Genomic DNA, 19,316 nt, shown 5'->3' on the forward strand with positions numbered 1-19,316 from the left:
GAGCATTAACCACATTTTGTTTACTGCTTAGGATGAATTCATCATGCAAACGGTCCAAAGTGAGATCCTGGCAGGCTCCGAACGTGCTTGGAGAGGCTGAGGCCAGAGACATTCTACATCCATATTAGGCTGTGGATCAAGTCCTGAGCTGGATTCAACAGTTCTGCTTTGCCTGACACTTCAAAAACCCAATAATGGCAATTTACATGCAGAATGGCCACTATCAGAACATCTTAAAATGCATTTGATCACACTATGGGAGTACTAGCTATAGAAGCATGAAACTACTGAAACAGAAACCAAAGCTCCCGTATTAAAAGACTCAAGGAGGATGAGCAGAAGGACTCTTGTCCCTAAGGAAAATTAAAATATTTGCAAATTAACTTTAGCCCAAAGCATGAATCTAATATATACGTCAAATCAAATTTTTGATTTATACTAAGGAAACTACAGAACTAGCCTGCTTACTCAGCACAGAATTTATTTCTAAGAAAAGAAATAAATCCACCTCCCTAAAAATGTCACCATGTTTATTGTTCTTATTAAACTGCAGAGTGCTCAGCAGTTTCAGCTGGCCTACACAGAGGTGGTTTTTTTCCCTCATGCCTTTGGATATTGTGGATAACGTCAGGGAATCAGGTAGAAACAGAACGATGGGCAGTTCTACTACATTGAAGCTTTCCCACAATGCCCATTATTATGGTATTTGAATACAGCTACTTTAACAAGTTGGGCAACCAGCAAACATCTTCACAGAACAATTAGAAATGGGTACAAACTTTATGCACTTAATTTTAAGAGTTTGTGTGGAACGAATTGTCTGCTTAGTATTGTGCACATGAACAAACATTTCCTTTACATCCATGACTCTGGAAAACTTTCCTTTGAAAACAAATCAGAGCCGTGCAGTACCGGTCCTTTAGTGCACCTCCTGACTGTGATTCCTCTCGCACCTACATACAAGCACATCCCGACACAATTTGGATCAATTTGGACTGACGCAGACAATCCCTGGAACCTCAGTATCATTCTGAAACCAAATTTTCCCATCCAGATTGTTTAGCTATTTGCACACGTGCACCAGTAATATCTGGCATCTCCAGGACAGCAGAGCTACATGTTGCTACTTAAACCACAGTAACATCACCATGTTATGTGCACTGAGGTACCAATAAAAGGTACCAATACAAGTACTTCTTTGTAAACAGAGAAAACAGAATGCCAGATATAAAGGAATTTGGAAAAAAATTAATGCCAGAAATTAGGGCATCAGTGATTTACTGCAGCACACTGACTATATTGCTGGGCCCAGGAGACAAACTTTTTTGTATCCAATGGCAAGACTTCCCCACAAATATTTTCATTGCTTTTGAAAGCAAATGTGTAATGTCTCTTGAAAAACCCTGCTGATAGCAAGATCCTGCCCAGCGAAAGACAAGCAGTCAAGCTGGGCTCTGGCTTTTCCCAGGGCAGATTTGTTCCAACTTAACTCAGGAGCTGTTAGGGAGGCAGCTTGCCCAAAGCTACTGAATAATCTATTACAGCGTGCAATGGGGTTCATAACCAATGTCTTGCAACACGATGGCGAGCGACGGCAACCAAACCACTGCTTCTTCTTTATTTGGTTCCATCTCCCTGATAAGACTTTGTCTATATTAGTAAGTGAAACTGGGCAAGGGAACACTCCTGGGAGCCGGAGCTGTTGTCTACACCACTACAGCATTACAGCGGTCCCTGGCACCGTTTTGGCCCTGAACAGCCCTCCTTCCTCCAAAGGGCTCCTGGACACAGTTTGGGAGTTTCCAGGGGCCAGAGGCATTTCCAGCAGGCTGTTTGCTTGTGGCCACCCCGCTCTGGAGACTGAGTTCAGTGGTATGGACGTGTGCTGTGCCGTGCTAGTTTGTCTCGGTGCCAGAGGCATCTCTGTGGCGTGTTTACTAGAACAGACGTAGCCTCAGTGTCTCAGTCAGTGAACTATTTAGTATGTTGAGGTCCCTACCTCTTCAGCTAGATATATGAATCTGGATGCCAGAGCTCTTTCCAAAATGATGCAAAACTGACACATCGGTTAGAAAAGCTCATGTTTCAAAATCAGTCTTTTCCCTCTAAAATAATAATAATAATGGTAATCAGACCAGCTGATTTATCTGAAAGAATTGCAGCTTTCCTTACAGTCTTAAATACGTGCCCTCCATAGCCATAAGCGAGAATCCTGACAGAGGTTGCTCAGACCTAAAGCTACTTTGATAAAGATCATATCCTTTATACTGACTGTTCCTGTGCCAATTTTTTTAAAAATGAGATGCACACTAAGGTGCTCTCAGCAGCCAGAATCTGACCCAATTAGGGCAGACTCTGGCCTTCTTGTCTAGCAACGACTATATGCTCAGAGCAAGAAATAAAGACAGAAACCATCCCTGCCCAAGAAATTGCCATGCTCTGGGATACGTACAAACAAAACTCTTTGGCAAGCTTAGACAATGCATAAACAGAACTCATAAAAAGCTGCTGTGCCTCATAAAAGGTACTTCAGTTTTAACAGTTTCTCTAAGAATCAATATTTTACGTTCAAGTATCCTTAATTCCAAATAGAGGTTATTAAATGAATAGGGTGGTACTAAGGTAGGAAAAATCCTAGGAGAGTATGAAAACAAAGATGCTCTCAAAAATACTAGCTTCTGTTCCTCAGTGTAGAAGGACTGACAGTACCACATCCTTCTAGCTAGAAAGAAAAACCTCAAACAACACAGTATTTTTCAAAGTAGTAGTTTTGGTATATGTTGTGCTGCCTATTAACCAATGACATTAGCAATGGCGCTTTTTGTGAATGAGCTGTATCTATTTCTTCGTGCAGTGCCTACAATGTTTTTTTCTGTTCTGCTGCGTAAGGTGCGAATTCCTGGGACAAGCAGTACATCTCATGGCATCACGTATCCTGTGAACTACATATTTTATCTGAGAGCGGGAGTTTTACTTCCTTTAGCACGCAGCCAGAGGCAAAGTTTCATCTCCAAAGATATGTTTAATGTCAGTGAGCCCACTTGAGCTGACATCCTAAATACACTTCCCAGCTGATCAACCAGTTTTGTTGTTTAAAGGCCACTTGATTCATATAAATGGAAAGTAACTGTCACAGATTTTTACTTGCAATTACGCAGCCAAGATTTTTAATCTTTTTGGAATCTAGGACTTTTTTCTTTCTTTTAAGCCTTTGTTTCTAACCCCATTTGTACACAGAAACTTGAATTTTGTTTGCAAACAAAATGCTGTGGTAGGGCTCTGGTCAGAGCACCTGGTATGTGGCAGGACAGCAAAGGCAAAATCGCGCTTGTGCTCTGCCCTCCCATTCCCCTCTCCAGCCTCCAGCAAACACGGCGCCTTCCTCGCCCATCTGTTACTTCTCATCACGGACACAGAGGGATTCGTATCTCTGCTGCTCTTTTTGTAAAGAAGTCACCTATATGCTGTATTATATTTCAGACATCAAAGTGATCACTGCTAGTCTAGGCTTATGCCAACAGCTACGTCAGTTTTGGGGGAAGTGCTGGCAACCTCAGCACCATACAAGCAGAGAAGATGACTTTGGCACCCAGCCTGGCCTGCACAGCAGTTATTTCTGTACACACGAAACCACTTGCAACAGCAATATAAGCTCACAGTCGCTTGTATCTGCACATCAGCTCGTTCAGTTCAGCATCTTTCCTTTTTGTAACAGGAAGTTCACAATTTTCCTGCATTATCTAAAACCTGGGAAATATCTTTGTCCGTGGCACTTACCTGTCTTAATTAAAGTATTTTTGTCTGAGCAGCTGGCAATCCATTTATTCAGGTAGGAAAGCCCAGAGCGTATTTAAATAATGACTGAGTTCAGTATAGCTTTCTGAACCCCTTAATACGTCGCTACACCAAGGCCTGTGGTTTAACACACAAATTACAGTACATGAAATGGACTGTTTCCCTGAAGAAGTCAGGAAGGCAACCTTTGTCTAGAGTAAATTGCTGGGATGTGGAATTTCTTCTTTTTATTTGTTTCCAAACATGTATTTCCCCATAGTGGGAAAATCTGCCTTGCATTAATAAAAGGCCATGCCTTTAATAAACTTTTTAACTATGGATTTTTTTTTTTTTTTTTTTTTTAAGTTGTCCAGCTGATGAATTATTTTATAATTTTGGAAGCTGTTCATAGAGGTGAAGTCACTGAGATGTATTCATACCCTCTCCATGGTCTTTATGCCTTGGCCAGAATATTTCTCATCCAACAGTCAAGAAACATGAGGTCCAGTGAGGTGAAAGGCAGGAGAAGCGAGCACAGAAAATCTTGTGAAAGAGACCAGAATTGCCAGAATTTTGTTTGTGTTTTCAACAGGTACAAGTTGGCTTTGTAAAAAACATTATTTCTTGCAAACTTTGTCTATTATTTATCCTTAAACCATTACTACCAGAGAGGAAACTGGAGCAGGAGCAGTGAGTCTGAAAGCAAGAAAGGACTATATATAAATAAGATCTTTTGAGGGGGAAGTGATCTCACAGCATTATAAATTGCAAAGTTATTTTCCATTATAAAGAATTCATTTAGGCGATGTAAGAGGATTGGGGGATCAATAGAGAAATGTATCCAAAAGTATTATGTAGCTCAGTAAAAAATATTAACTCTTTGCTCCCCCCATCATGCAACTTTCACATTGTTCTCAAGCAAACCTATTCATGTGGATAAAATACAGTAAGCATGGGGCATTTAATAAGCGGGAAATAACATTCAACTGACCACACTGAACAAAACAGATATTGAATCAAAAGGCTCTTCCTGAAGAAAAGGGAGATAGCTAAAAGAGAACAGCAACGACAAAAAAATGCAGAGCTGAAGAAAGGTGTAATCCTAACATCAGACACACTGATGACAGCAGGATTATTTTCTACTCAATACTGGCCAATGCTCCATAACAAAGGTTTCAAACTGTTCATGTATTTCTTTTCATAGAGTCATAGAATCATTAAGGTTGGAAGAGACCTCTAAGATCATCGAGTCCAACCGTCAACCCAACACCACCATGCCCACCAAACCATGTCCCTAAGCGCCTCATCTACACGTCTTTTAAATACTCCCAGGGATGGGGACTCAACCACTTCCCTGGGCAGCCTGTTCCAATGTTTAACCACTCTTTCAGTAAAGAAATTTCCTTCTGTTTGGTTTTTTCCCTCTGAGATCTGTTAAGCTAAGGGTTGGACGTATGATAGAAACGTAGAAGTTTTGAAAAGCTTTTCTTCATAAACCAAAATGGAAGTGAACTTTGAATGTAAGCCACTCTTTCTCCTGAGACAGTGCTGCCCGAGAACAAGAAGGGTCCCTCTCCCCCTCCGCGCCTGTCCTACCGGAGAGCTGACAGAAGTGTATGTGCTACGTGGAAGCCCAAAGTATTTTGGGATCCTCGATCAAGGTTCTTTTGACTGCTAAGTGGTACAACTAGTTCAAAGCACTGGAGGTTCTGTAACCTTTATTCAACAAAATGAGGAGCAATGCCACATTATATGCAGAATGATTCCAGAGGAATTAGGTAACAAGAATGTTACACTGTTTGTTTGCTTTAGCAGCCTTAGCATTTAAAAGACAGGAGATGCCAAAGTTCAGGCTGCCCGTGAAACTGCAGCGTTGCCCTCGTTGTGTCTAAGACGTGTCTGATTCCTCGGTACACATTTCTTTTCACAACCACTTCCTCACTCAGCGCACCGCTCTGTTGTAAACCAGACACCGGAGCTCCGTGTCTCCCGAAGCTGTGTGAAGACAAGTACAGCAGAAAGCTTGCCAGGTGCTCCAGGACTAAGGAACGACTTGGGTGCCAGGAGCAGGCACAGAGGCTCTCCAGCACCTGCAGAGGGGCTGGATCCGTCAAAGATCTTCACCCGCAGCCGGTTCTCAGCATGGGTAAGCTGCTCAGGATTTATTTCCTCCCGAGGGCTAATGTATAGGCCAAATGTGGGCAGATTTGCATAGGCCAAATGTGGGCAGATTTGCACAGGGACAAATAACAGAAGTGCTCCTCACACAAAGGTCATGTGCTCTACTGAAGTTTACATCCTTGCTCCAAAGTACAAGAATACTAAAGCACACTGAAGAAAATACCTGAGGTTTTCTTTTAAGGTGCAAAAACCAACTTATTTTTATGCTAGCCTTGTTCTCAGTCTTACTGAATCACTTGAGCTGAAATATTCCAAAAATACTCAGGCTGAGGAAAACAACTGGCCTGAAAAATTTCAGTTCAAATGTTAAAAGTTTCACAAATACCCTGAAAACCAGGGTACTATGATGGGAACCGCTGGGCAACTTTCCTAATTGGCAGTGCTACCAACCTATTACATAGTCAGGACTTTATGTTTTGTTTATCACAGACTACATTATCAACTACCCTCCAGTGAGTTGATAATAAGCAGAAAAATAAAGAGAGGAGGGAAGCAGAAAGGAGGCACAGCTGCTGGCTGAACTCGGACGAGCCCAGAAAAACTGTTCCATGGCCAGTCTGGCAGTGAGAGACACCGAAGGACAGTTTCTTGTGTCTGCCATGGCCTTACAAAGCTCTGTCAGACACATGCGCACGCACATCACTCCGATACAGAAGGCTTTCACAACATGAATAGTCTGTACCTCTCCCAAGGTCATGTGCCTGAAGCCCCCAGCCAGTCAGACTGCCGCTTAAATGCAAGTGGAGCCATACAGGCTGCCGAGATAAAATTATCACAGTCGTATTTCAGCAGATGAAAAAGAAACCCAAGATGCGTGCTTGGATTAGATGCAAGAAAGAAGATACCTGGACAAGCAACAGGCAATTCTATTTGTGTGCAGAAAGGAAAACTGGAGCAGGTTTCACACAAACCGACCTTCAGAGAAAGAGGAGCAAACCAATTCCTTCTTCCGAGGCAGTAAACGAGCATTTGCAGAGCCACGCGACGACGGCGTGGTCAGTACTGTACCTCAGATCTATCTGTGGGACTCTCAGCTCTGAAGTCTCCTTTCGTAATTCAACGGATGAATTTAAAATGTTTCTGCAACGACACACGTAGGGCACAAAAGATCACGCCTGGAAGCCAATCTCTGAATGTATGGTTTGCAGTTCTCAGAACAACTCCAATGAAGTGAAAACTGGTGGAGGTTTAACAACTTGACTTTTTATTTTCTGCTAACTCCAAAATTAAAAACGACAAACAAGTAGCTTGCAACATGTTCTTAGCTGCTTTAATGCAGTTGTGTGTGTGTGAGCTACAAAGAAAAGGCAAAGTTTTAGAATTTTTAAGTGTCCATTGTGTAATAAATAGTGGATATTACAGAAATTTTAGTATCTTCAAGCAGGGAAAGACTAAATTTAGAATTGCAATAATGTATTTAATTTCCTGCAGTCATGAAGTTTTGCGTCAGGTCAAGAGAACTCCTGGCACACCAGAAACTCTTTACTTCACAATGAATTACAGTCAGATAGAGCTGTCATTTGGAAGATTATAATACCAATGTCCTACTCAATAATCATACTTGTATAGGATGTTGCTTTTCAATTTGTAAGTGGGTTCTTGCACCTCTTACCTTTAGTAATGTGTGATACTATCTTTGGACTGCCTGTTACACTAATATGAAGTGACACTTCTTTACCAAGGGTTGAAATTTTAGTTGACCTTCCATTCTGCCCTGGACAGGTGAATGAATCGGACCGTCGATTTTGTAATAACAACTTGAATTTTACTTCTAAGAAGGTTTCCAGGGAAGATTATTTTCCAAGCAGTTCTACCCATCAATTTTCTATAGGGTCAAATGAACTGTTGTTCTGGTTCATGAATTGCATATGACAGCATAAAACAAGGATAAATTACAAGTACAACATTTGATAAATAGACAAATGATAAGGAGTTCACTTTTAATAAACAGTTGAATTGCGAGTACTAAGCTCTGGTGTTGAAAGCAAAACAGAAGAAACTTGGTAAAGAGAGCTACACTTTAATAGTGTGATTCCCACGTACGCTTTCCATGGACTTCATTCAGAGCCACAGCCACTCAGCATCTCTCAAAATCAGGCGCAAATGGTACTACTGCATTTAAAGCTATGGAAAGTGTATGTGTGCGGTGCACTGTCCACCACCACCAATATTTCTAAAGCATGAAACAGGGTTACTTTATGAATGAAATATGAATGAATTTATGAATGAATGGATGCCTTTTCCCGAAAAGCCATTAGGGCAGAGGGCAGTAGGGTGTCAGAAAGGTGGGGGTTTCTTTTCCTAACCCTTAGACAGTCTGATCTTCTTTGGGTTTTGACCCCATGAGGAATGCTAAAGCGCAAAGCAGTCTTGGGATACCTTCACTTTGGTCTCCATCAAAGACCACCTCCCCTCCCTGCCCCACAACCACACGCATCCAGTTTATTCAAGATTGCTGCTGGCCAGGCGAAAAGAGAGGGAATGCTATTCCTCTCATCACTCCTTGATCAGAGAGGCTGTGAAGGGCACATATGTGCAGCACCTTGATCTACAGAGGGGTCATGGAAAAGGGAGAAACAGAATAATCACTACAGATCGATCTAGAAGCACAGATCATGAACCACCTGGGTTTTCACCACAACGGGACTCAGGATGGCATCAAAACCAAAAAAGATTTGGTTTAAATTGTAAAGCTCTCATGGTATCATCATGCTGGTGTGGTAGTTTTAGCAAAGCCTCACTAGACAAACTTAGATTTAAATATGCCTGTCATTTTAAATACTGCTACAGGAATCACAGCTGCTGTATTTTCCAGTATGAAGAGTGGAAGGGATTCAGGTGGGAACCAACTATTCATTACACAGACTTTTCTTCCTAGGAGAACTGCAATCTCTTTTGCCCGAACTTTAGCGTTTTAAAAAGAAGACAATTTACAAGCGTTAAATCTGTTCTCTCCTGCTGTTTTTGCCGCTTCCTGCAATATTTGGAAAATCCTGCTCTTTATTTAAAAGTTATCAGGCGTGGCTATTAATTCCCCAAACCACCTCGCCTTTCGGACCTGTTGCCTACATCAACAAGGGAATTTAAAGTGATCCAGACTGTACCTCTGTTCTACTGATGTGGTACAAAGTTGCTTCAAAACAACTGCAGTTCTGCAGCAGGTCCTTTCCCTTGCCCAGTTACTACCCCAAAGCAAGGGAGCTGAGGGAGAGATGCCCAGGGAAGCAGAACTGTGCTCCGCATCACTGCCCAGTGGTGAGAGGCCTCTTAATAATAATAATAATAATCCTGCTCCAAAAGCAGGAATCAGACCAGACCCTGCTAGCTTCAGATTCCAAGAAGCGCTTCAAAGGTCTCCTGCCCTGCCACCTCCACCGCAAACGAGCACCATCCAGGAAACGTCTCCACGGGCCACCATGGACAGACCTCAACTTCTCCGCTTCCTCCCTGAGCTGCCCAGGTACAAGGCAGCTCTAAGCTGGCTCCAGCTTCAGCAGTTGCTAATATGCTGTGCATCATCACTGGGCACAGTGTGGTACTAAGTGAGCTCTGCAGCTCATGACTGGCATCGGAGCACATTCCACCAGCCTGGGGAAGGGACAGAGGGGAGCTCATATTGCCGTCTGCAGACACGTCCTACGTTCGAATGGGGAGTGGGGACACTACACCTTCACGCAGGCAATTCAAAACAAGAGTGCTTGAAGCTTTCTTCATTCCTTTCTTTCCTTTCCTTTCTTTTTCTGTTATTGGTGACATTTAAAAATATGTAAGTCTGAAGCCAACCCAGGGATAAAGCCTTGTGAAGAAACGATAGCTCAGCTAGATTTGTCATTCATTTGAGAAATCTGCATACAATGACCACAGATCCTGACTGTGAAAGTGTCTAAGCAGGCAAACCCCTTGCCCATGAGGAGTTCTGTTGAAATGAAGAAGCACCAAGCACACCGTGGACTTCCCTTAAAGACAAAAGCTTGTAGAAATGGCACCAAAATATACACTCCCATATGTGTACAGATACGTATACATATACGTACGTATGTGTATATACACATGCATACATACATACTCACACTCTAGAGGTACCTTAACCTGGAGTCATCCAAACTAGTATATTTGAGCTTTTCTATTTCAAATGTGTGACAAGAGTGTGACGATGGAAACGTAAGAAAGTTTCAAAAGCCCACAAACATCTTCAGTGAAAAGGCTTTTCACATCACCTTTGTACTCAATGTACAGTATTAAAAAAAAAATCATTTTAATAGCTGACTCCTTATAAATGATTAATGTATTGTGCTGCACGTAAGTGCTCTCCTGTTTCTACGAACATCTAGTTGGGTAATACTCTCATTTGTGATTCATATGCATGTTCTTTTATAATTACAGTGAAATAACAGTTTCTGGGGAAGTGGTTTTTAAAAGTATGTTGGTGCTACAGAAGATCAAAGTATAATAAAACTTACATGGAAGCAAAAATCGTGCATGAATAACGGCACCAACTTTAACAATGGACTGAATAAACACGTGTAATTCTAAACAGGATGGACTGAGTTTTTCATCCTAGCAATTAATCGCGGAAGGCTACATTCAAATGAACAGGCTGAGCAGATAAGCTCGCACTTACACCACAACCATTTGCTTCAAAAATATGTACGTATATGTGCCTGGGTTCCCATCAGCAGAGAGACTCTCACTACAAGATGTCAACACAGATCTTTACACATAGTGTTTGGGATTCTATAAACAGAGTAAATGCACACGTAAAAGCAGCCTCAGCAAATAGTAATGACTAAAGCAGCCAGTCTTTATTTCAGTGAGCAGAGAGGTGGCCAGAGCAGCTGTAATGACCTCAAGTTCATATCCTGGCATTATCAAGAAGCAGAAAACAACTGCAAAATGTGCCAGATACAGCACATCAGCATCTAGTCACCTGTTGTTTCACTTTAGTGAGGGAAGACATTGAGGCAGTGGCTGGGAATGACATTTTGCTTGGCTGTCTGAAATAAAAGGAAACACTTTCTGTAAGCATGCGGTAAGCAGAGTGCTGAACAACTCTAACAGCAGCTCACCCGCAGGTTCAAGCAAAATCCCTTGTAGCGACTGCAGCACTACTTCCTGTGCAACCCTGGTTGAATCTCACCTGACAGTGCTAAAAACCGCAAAATAAATGTGTTTCCAGCTTAGCCACCTGCATTCGGAACCAAATTGTTCAGCTGCAGGGCTCTGGCATTTATCTTGGTAAAAGTAAATTGCAAGTGCAGTGATGAGCAGGTGAGCAGTAGTCTTTGTGGAATTGGTCATCCAGACTGATCACAGAACACACAGGTTAGCTTATTGCTTCCCAAATATCAAATAAAAATAAAAACTGAAGAGGACAGCCTAAGTCTGACTTAAACAATTGAGGCAATGAGCACAGAACAAAACATGTCAGAAGTAAAGGGTTTTTTTCCAGAAAATTATACAGCTAGAATAAAAACTATAGATTTGTTCAGAATAAAAGAAATGCAGCAAATAACATATTTTACCTATACAAAGTTTATTTTTGAGTAATTGTATCAAAATGCAATGCTTGGAGGGCAATATTCAAATATCACAATGCTCCTTTAATTCAGAGCTATATGGATCTTATTTTGCCAAAATAAACTAGGGAACAGAGAAATCTTTGCAGCTTAAATTGCTCTGAGATTTCTGTACAGCCTCTTTGCAGAAATACTAACCTGCAATGTAATGTGAGAAAAGAAAAATAGCAACTGAGGAGATTCAGACTGAATGTCTGTCTTTATTCCCAGGTGAACAGAAAGCTCCATGACTTGTGTCCAAATATTTCAAAAGCGTCAGTGCAAGGGAGTGACAGGTATTAAAGACACCCCCTACCTTCCCCAATTACATGAACTATCAGATTGAAGAAAGAAAACATTTTTTTCCCCCCTGCTATGATACTTATTTTTGTTCCCCTCAACAACAATCTAGTCTCCTATGGGATGTAATGGCACTTTAAAATCTGAAGTGTGAAGGTCATGAACTGAATTAACTCAAAGGCTAAAAAAGAATTTAAAAAATCTAGTACCAATATTAATACAGCAGTTTAAAAGGACATAATCATTATGAAGTCTGTGTAATTGTTTATGTATATGAAGGGCTTCAGGCGGATGGAAAATGTGAAAGATTTTCTCTGATGCTGATTGTAGTAAAATTTGAAGTGCCTTGGTTGTCCTGCAAAGCCCTGCCTGCAGGACCAGCGCCCACACTAGGAAATGCTATTCTGTCACTGGGAGAGATATGCAGGCGAGACTCTCCAGCTATGTCTCAGCTGTGGATGCCAGGAGGCCTGCCAGGTCCCTATGTGTGTGCCGAGCCGCCACCCGATGGCGTGCCAGCGGCAGAGCCAGGTGGGGCCATCCCCACACCCTGCCCGTGGGCTCCACTGGGGGAAAATCCAGAAACACCAGCAAAAGGAGAAGCACGGTGCATTCAACAGGCTCCCCGGTCTGGACAGTGGAGGGACCAGGATTGTTAGCAGCCCTGCAAAAAGTACCTGCCGTGCTGCTTGCACCCAGGCTGGGAGGTGTGGGGCCTGTTCTCACCACTGCTGTGGGATTGCAGGTAAAGGGCGGCATGCTCCTATATTTCTGCCTGCCCTCTCAGATGTCTGCTCTCACCCATCCCGAGTGCGGTCAGCAGGATCACCTCTCACCATGTCTGCACACTATGTGACTCCAGTGTTGCCCGGGCTTTCATGCTCTACTGTTATACAGTAAAAACAGTGAAGGTTTTCTGCTGAGACAACAGTCAGTACAAAGCACTACTAGAAAACCCCCAAGCAAAAGCCACCCCCAACAACAAAAGAGAATTCAGGATGCACAAAACAAGTCTATACTGTTAACAGCGTTGTGTGAATAACTTAATAGCCCTTTTCTACCTCTACCCTCTGTGCGGTAATACCAAAACGTTTTAAGAAGCACTCCAAATGCCTGAGCCTGACCCTAAGAGGCTAAAAATCTTAATAGAAATTGCACATGGAATTCCTTTTCTTTCATAAGCTTCAGAAACACATTCTTTGAAATCCCCAGTGCTCTTCCATCAAACAATGTGGAGGTGAATAAATGTAGCAAAGAGCAAAGGTATTATGGGGCAGATTCTTCTCTGCCTTTCACTGCATTGTACAGCCGCTCACATCTGTACCACAAGTTCAAAGTTTGAATAGAAACTCTGTCACTGTCTGACAAAGACTTTGCACTCTGTATCAAAAAGCACCCATTCACATCTTCAACAGTACTTTTTTCTCTCCGAGAAAGTTTTCAAACATAAATCATATTTCTCAAAGCCACTGCCAGTACCCAAGCGCTCCCCACGAAGACAGTTAATCACACCCTACCCGTAGAAATGATGCTCCTTCGATCGCTTGCTCTGTTCCCTGCTTCTTCTGCCTCAGAGTGCTCAGATCAGATCCTGCCCCAGAAAAAAAGCAGAGTCAAAGGCTTGGGATACTCAGAGCCGAGTCCTGGAGTCAGGCTGCAGGAGGATCAAGGAGTACTGGGCTGAAGCAGCATGGAAAGGAGACATCTCAAAGTTTGTCAAAAGCTCAACCATCACGCACAGATAATTGAGAGCATCTCAATTTGAAACCACTGGTCACCATCTGGTGATAAAATAAGGAGACACCAAGTGAGTTAAAGCAAGCTTGCGCATACTGGGATATTTTACTTACACTACATAATGAAACCCATTGTCACCTCCATTCATATTGTCGTGTCTTTCCCAGTTTAGCAGTTTAATACAATTTGTGTTAGCTTTGTCTTTCCTTCGCTTTAATTAAAAGCTGATTTCATCTTTTCAACAGACTGCATCGCACACACGTGTGCACATAACCTTCCAATTCAAGACACTTCTAACACGAAAGGAAGTAAAGTGCAAAAGAGAGCAGCTGAGACCTACAAAGTTGTGCCACTCCTAAAAACAGGCACAGAAGACAGCCATTGGGATGAATATGTTAAACAAGGCAGAATTAAAGGGTTAAAAAAAGACAGGACTCTGGCTCTCTCCCTACTTCACAACTCTTACGTGCGTACTTATGAATCCTGGGACAGCAGCAAAATTAGGCCTAGCTGACCTTTAAAAGAATGAATAATTTCCTAACACAGTGAGGTGTTTTAAATATATGTAACAGCTTTAAACACCCGAAGTGCTCCTAATTATTTTTGCTACATACAAAATATTTGAGGAAAATGTATACGATATCTTTAATTTGTTAATTACCAGCTGGCTCCTACCACACATTATTAAGCTACTATGGCAGTGACTAATGCCTCTGACAATACTAAATTACCAACAACACCTTGTGGATGAATGTGACCTGAGCAGCCTAGAAAGGACTAGCTGCAGGTGTTTATTTTCAGATAAAGACGGCTTATTAACCCAGGCATAAGACAACAGACATTAAATACCACATGCACAAGTCCTGAGGAGGAAGGCTGCACCTCAAGACCCGCGTGCTGCCTACCCCATGGGCACCGCCATGCCCCGTGGCTGGAGTAACCCGGACACCTGCATCCCGTGCTGTTTGCTTGCAGGATGTGGAGAAGCAAAAGCACCTGGGATTTCTCTCCGGCGGTATTTTAGGCGCTGTGGGCTCTGCAGCTGTGGCCCCCTGCTCGGTGACTTCAGTAGGGGTGCTGGATGTGCAGAGGCAGTGCCATACCATGCACCGATGTTCAGAACTCCTCCACTTTCAGCCCGGCGGTCCCGAAGGCTGCGCACCCACACTCACGCGGTTTGAGAGGCTTGGTGTCAGTGAGAGTTTGCGCACTCCAACAGGACCAGGCCCTACGTCATCCCTTCATGCATTTCAGTAATTCTCTGACGTGAAGCACGCAAGGGAACTCCTGCTGAAGCGAAAGCAGGCTGCAGCCATTCCCTTCAGTGTGTGAAGAGCAGGGCTGCTCAGCTGGAAGGGGCACCCGACAGGGTGTCTGGGGGTCTCAAGGATAGCAGGGACTTTGCATCAGGGAAGACGAAGATGAAAGAAATGTGATTGCCCATAAAAGGTTCCTCTGCACAGCTGCAGCCCAGGCACAGCCCTTTTCCTCTCACCTCTGAATACAAGTCTTTTTTTTCCCTTTTTTTTTTCAGTCAAAGCACTTTCTACCAAATTGAGTAGATTAATAACATTATAGCTTGGACAAGAACTTACATGTCTTAGTACTAAGTGTGTGAAATAACATTACTCTCCTTTCCAAATCCTCCTGAAGTGGTTAGGAAAGCCAGTCTTCTCCTGCACAGCTGCATTGTAAAATTGCTGAACAAACCTATTCTGCTGTAACGGGAAAGGACACATTTTCTTCCCTACTGTAAGTAGGTCAATGAAAACACCATGTTGTGAGGATGAAACTGTTTTCCTCCATCCTCTTCCCCCTAATGGCAGTTTCAAATCATTCCGATTTAATTATGTTTCTAGTGTTAGCTATAATAACATTGTAAGGTTATTAACAACTGATATATTGGCGGTCCTAAAGTCTGGGGTTTGTGCTTCCTCGCGGGCTTATTCTAGCCTCAGGTATACGCATGCAATTCCTACACAGGGCACGTCATTGCACAGTTGAGCAAAGCCTGCAAAGAAATCTGGATGTGAAACGCAACAATACATTATGAGGCACAAAATTTCAACTCTCAGCTCTGAGATTCACATTGAGCTTTTTACATCAATGTGATCTCTTTCTGAGGATAAAATTCTGCTATCATCTACTCTAAATCTAAAGTAGCTACGCTGTGAACAGTGAACTTGCTCTGAATTAATACTGGCATAAACAAAGCCAGAGTATTTTCAGTGGAACTATTCCAATTCATAGCACCTGGAGACCTCTCTGCATGCATTTCATCAGGAGGGATTAACCAGTAGCTGGAGAAACATTTAACTTGCAGTTATAGCTATCTGAATACTAAATGCAAATTAAAGGCCATTGGCAATAAAAAATACATTTTGGGGGAGAACCGCCCCCCCCCCCCCAAACAGAAAAAGGAAAAAAATTAAATTACACTAGGGAGAATATAGAATGCCTGAAGTCTTATCAAATGAAATTTTAAAAACCAGAATAGGTGTTGCTTTTTTACTGACTGCCTCTCTCTATTTCAGAACAGATGGTGTAAATTAGTTTTGTTGACATTATCTGAAAAAAGGAAAAAGTAATGAATTCACCTCACATAATGCCTGTTGTAAACTCTCACTCACCCACACAAGCACTCCAAAGGCCCCATTCTGCAAGCAAATGTTTGCCATAGCAAAGGTTACACGCTCTTACAACCCACTCCTTACATCCTCATCCTGAAAACAGGCCTGCCTACAACAGTAAAGCTAAGCACATACAAGTGGACACCGCTCTGTCTTCAGTGTGAAATTTTTACCCTATAAAAACCCGTGACTTCAAAGGGGACTCGGATTTCATCCTAAGAATCTAATTACGTGTTTCAAATTTAGGATGGACTGTCAAGTGCCAGCTGACAGACTGATGTCCCCAAGTATTTCAGGACAACGATATCTGAGCTGAAACGCAAAGCCAGCTGTTTATGCCTTAACCACTTAGCTAAGGAACATTTCAAAATGAGGAAATTATATGATGATTAAGTGCCTCTGCACCTCAGCAAAACGCATACCACTCGGCAGAGAGATCTTTCCAACCAGAATTTAGAAAGCATGTCTTTCATTAAGAAAATAATTCCATGTGCAGTATTATCTCCTGTATCACCGAATCATAAGGATGGTAGAAAAGAGATGTAACCCACCTCCTACTGTGAGATAAAGTCAGATACACTTCACTCGTGTTTATTAAAGCCATTCCTAAAACCTCCAGTGATGGAAAGTCCACAAGATCCACTGGCAGTTTATTTCAGGGATAACATTTTCCTAGGTTTACCTCATCTTTCTTGCTTCACTTTAGACCCATTTCTCTTTGCTACGGCACACAAAAGAGATTACTGGCCTCCTCTTCGCAACAGCCTGTACTGCACTTTCTGTGCTTGAAAAACTGCCTGTCTCCCACCCGCTCCCCAGCAGGCTGCTCTTCTTTAGGCACAGCAAATACCTTTAGGTTTTTCCCCTGGGGCATGTCCTCTGGATCTCCAGTCATTTTTACTGCCCTCCTCTCCACTTTCGAAGTGGCCGGCATTTTCTTGAAGAGCAGTGCTCCAAACCGAACACAGGACTCCAGCTGAGCGCTCACCAGCATGGAGATTATTCCCTGTGGGCTGTACTCCCACATGCATCCCAATATCATGATTTTCTTTTTTTTCCTTTCTATCGTGCAACAGCTCAACATTGCCAATTCATGTTCAACTGGAGATCCACAGTAACCCTTATCCTTTCCTGAAGAGCTGCTGTCTCACCAGTTGTTCCCCAGCCTGTACTGGTGTCAAGAGCTACCAGCATGCAGCTCACTGAATCCTCTGGAGCTACACAACACCACTGCTCGCCTCTGTGCGCCTGGTGAGCCAAGCGTGCCCTTGCGATGCTGCCTCATGAAAGGCATCGAGTTGTGTGTAGTTTTTAATTAGCACACAGTGAAAAATACTGGAAATCCAGCCAGGACTGGGCCAATATTTGCATAACCTTCCCCTCTTGTTATTTGCCTGCTCTATCTGCCAGGGGCAGGGTGGAAAAACAATTAGGACTATTTCTTCCAAGGCTGAGATATCCAATTTTATTTCCTTGCTCTATATTGAGTCTGTCAGTATATGTAGTCATGCCTAATACGAGCCCAAGCAGTCATCTACGATGCTGTACAGCAGAAAAAGGATAGGACTAATGACCTGTGAAATAGGTATAGCCGGACCTGGCTGGTCTGAGGTTGCTTTCTGGCAAAGCTTGGTTTCTCTTGGACATAACACAGTGGATGACTTATTTAGTACTCTGCATGCACAGTTACAAAATCTGAGGCTTTGTGCACAAGGATTTATTTCCACTTTCAGGAAAACTGCGTGGCCTGAAAAATTATCAGTCTATCTACTTACTTTATGCCTTTTTCATAGAGAATACACAGTTTCAATGTGGGTGGATATTAAACAGTGTAGCAGCGAAGATTGGGCCCATTTAGTCCAAGTTACCACTGAGTTATGAGTAACTGCGCGTGACTCTCAGCAGACACCTATTCACCTTTCAGTGAAAATGCACCGTCCTGCAAAGAGTTCCCCTAAGCCTGGAAAGCATTTTTAAAAAAAGGGCTTTAAGCTCTAGCACTTTTAATTCTATTTAGGAATACATCACCAGATTTAATGTAGATGAAGAACTTATGTTTGCTTGGATTCTTTTCAACCATCAGACACCTAACATTTATTTAGCTGTACGATTTCTGAAATTGTATTTACTATCTCCTAGACTCACATAATTGCTTCTTGCCATCATCATTTCAGCAAGTTTCCTCTGCTTACACCCACTTCCTACTATAAAACTTTTTTTCAGTTGCTCTTCTAAATTTTATGTTTGACCTGAAATTTTACATACCAGATATTAGAGTCAAGCTGAATGTATTATTTATACATTTTCAGCAATTTTCAAAGCTAAAGTTATTGAAAAGAAATAGTTTTACCTGTGCTAAAAAAAAATCCTTTATAAATCCTTTGCTGAGAAGCATTCATTCCTCCATGCTTTCACACAAAAACTTGAAGTCTGGCAAGCAGGTACAATTGTTATCTTTCTGCCGCTATCAGCAAACAGCCATTGAACTTATTAACAAAAGGCGTATTTCATCTCCCTCCAAGGATGGTTCACAGGGAGCTTTAGAGCTTACGAGTGCAAGCGATTGCTCTACCAGCTGACGGTCTGAACCTTGCTGATGACTTCTGTTTTGAACTGACATGGGTCTATGGGAGACCTGCTCAGGGGCCTTCTTGCAAGCCACACGCAACTTCCTTGTACTTGAAAACGTGTCTCCTCCAGAAATTTCCTCCCTAACTGAGACTCTGAGGAGATGGAGCAAGGACTTTCGCTGAATTACCACTTCTGGATGCGCTGACAGCCTGCCCTGGTTGCTGTTACTACGTGTTCAATGGGTCAGCCAAAAATTCATCCAACGCTACAGCTAGAATTGGAGGGAAGACAGCTTGGAGGTTGGGATGAAGAGCATTACCAATGGCCTGGCAGGTGGCAGAGAGAGGTGGGAAGCCAGGATGCAGAATAGGTTGTAGGGGAAGTAACGTGATAGTTGGCATTTTCAGAAGTGGGGCTTTTTAAAGAAAAACATGACCTGTTTACAGAATAGCCTGGCAGAGTACATGGCTTGACTCTTAGCTCTGTTAAGCTCTCCTTGCATTTCTGTACCAGCATAATATAATTTGTACCTGCATTAAACTGATGTGATTTATTTGCCCTAATAAGA

The 19,316-nt window shown here is 42.5% G+C and overlaps 1 protein-coding gene across 16 annotated transcripts in view; it reads right to left on the bottom strand.

The window, feature by feature from the left end:
• The window catches only part of DTNA (dystrobrevin alpha), a 232,854-nt gene that overhangs the window by 161,374 nt on the left and 52,164 nt on the right, over window positions 1-19,316 (bottom strand). Inside the window, exon 2 of one of the 16 annotated variants that reach the window (XM_076329751.1) lies at window positions 13,328-13,401. The exons of the other annotated variants lie outside the window; for them this stretch is intronic. The gene's annotated coding sequence lies outside the window, so the exon portion shown is untranslated. The remainder of the gene's footprint in view (window positions 1-13,327; window positions 13,402-19,316) is intronic. 16 annotated transcript variants of the gene reach the window in all.

This window comes from Aptenodytes patagonicus, chromosome 2 (assembly GCF_965638725.1).
Source record: "Aptenodytes patagonicus chromosome 2, bAptPat1.pri.cur, whole genome shotgun sequence".
Classification (NCBI taxonomy): domain Eukaryota; kingdom Metazoa; phylum Chordata; class Aves; order Sphenisciformes; family Spheniscidae; genus Aptenodytes; species Aptenodytes patagonicus.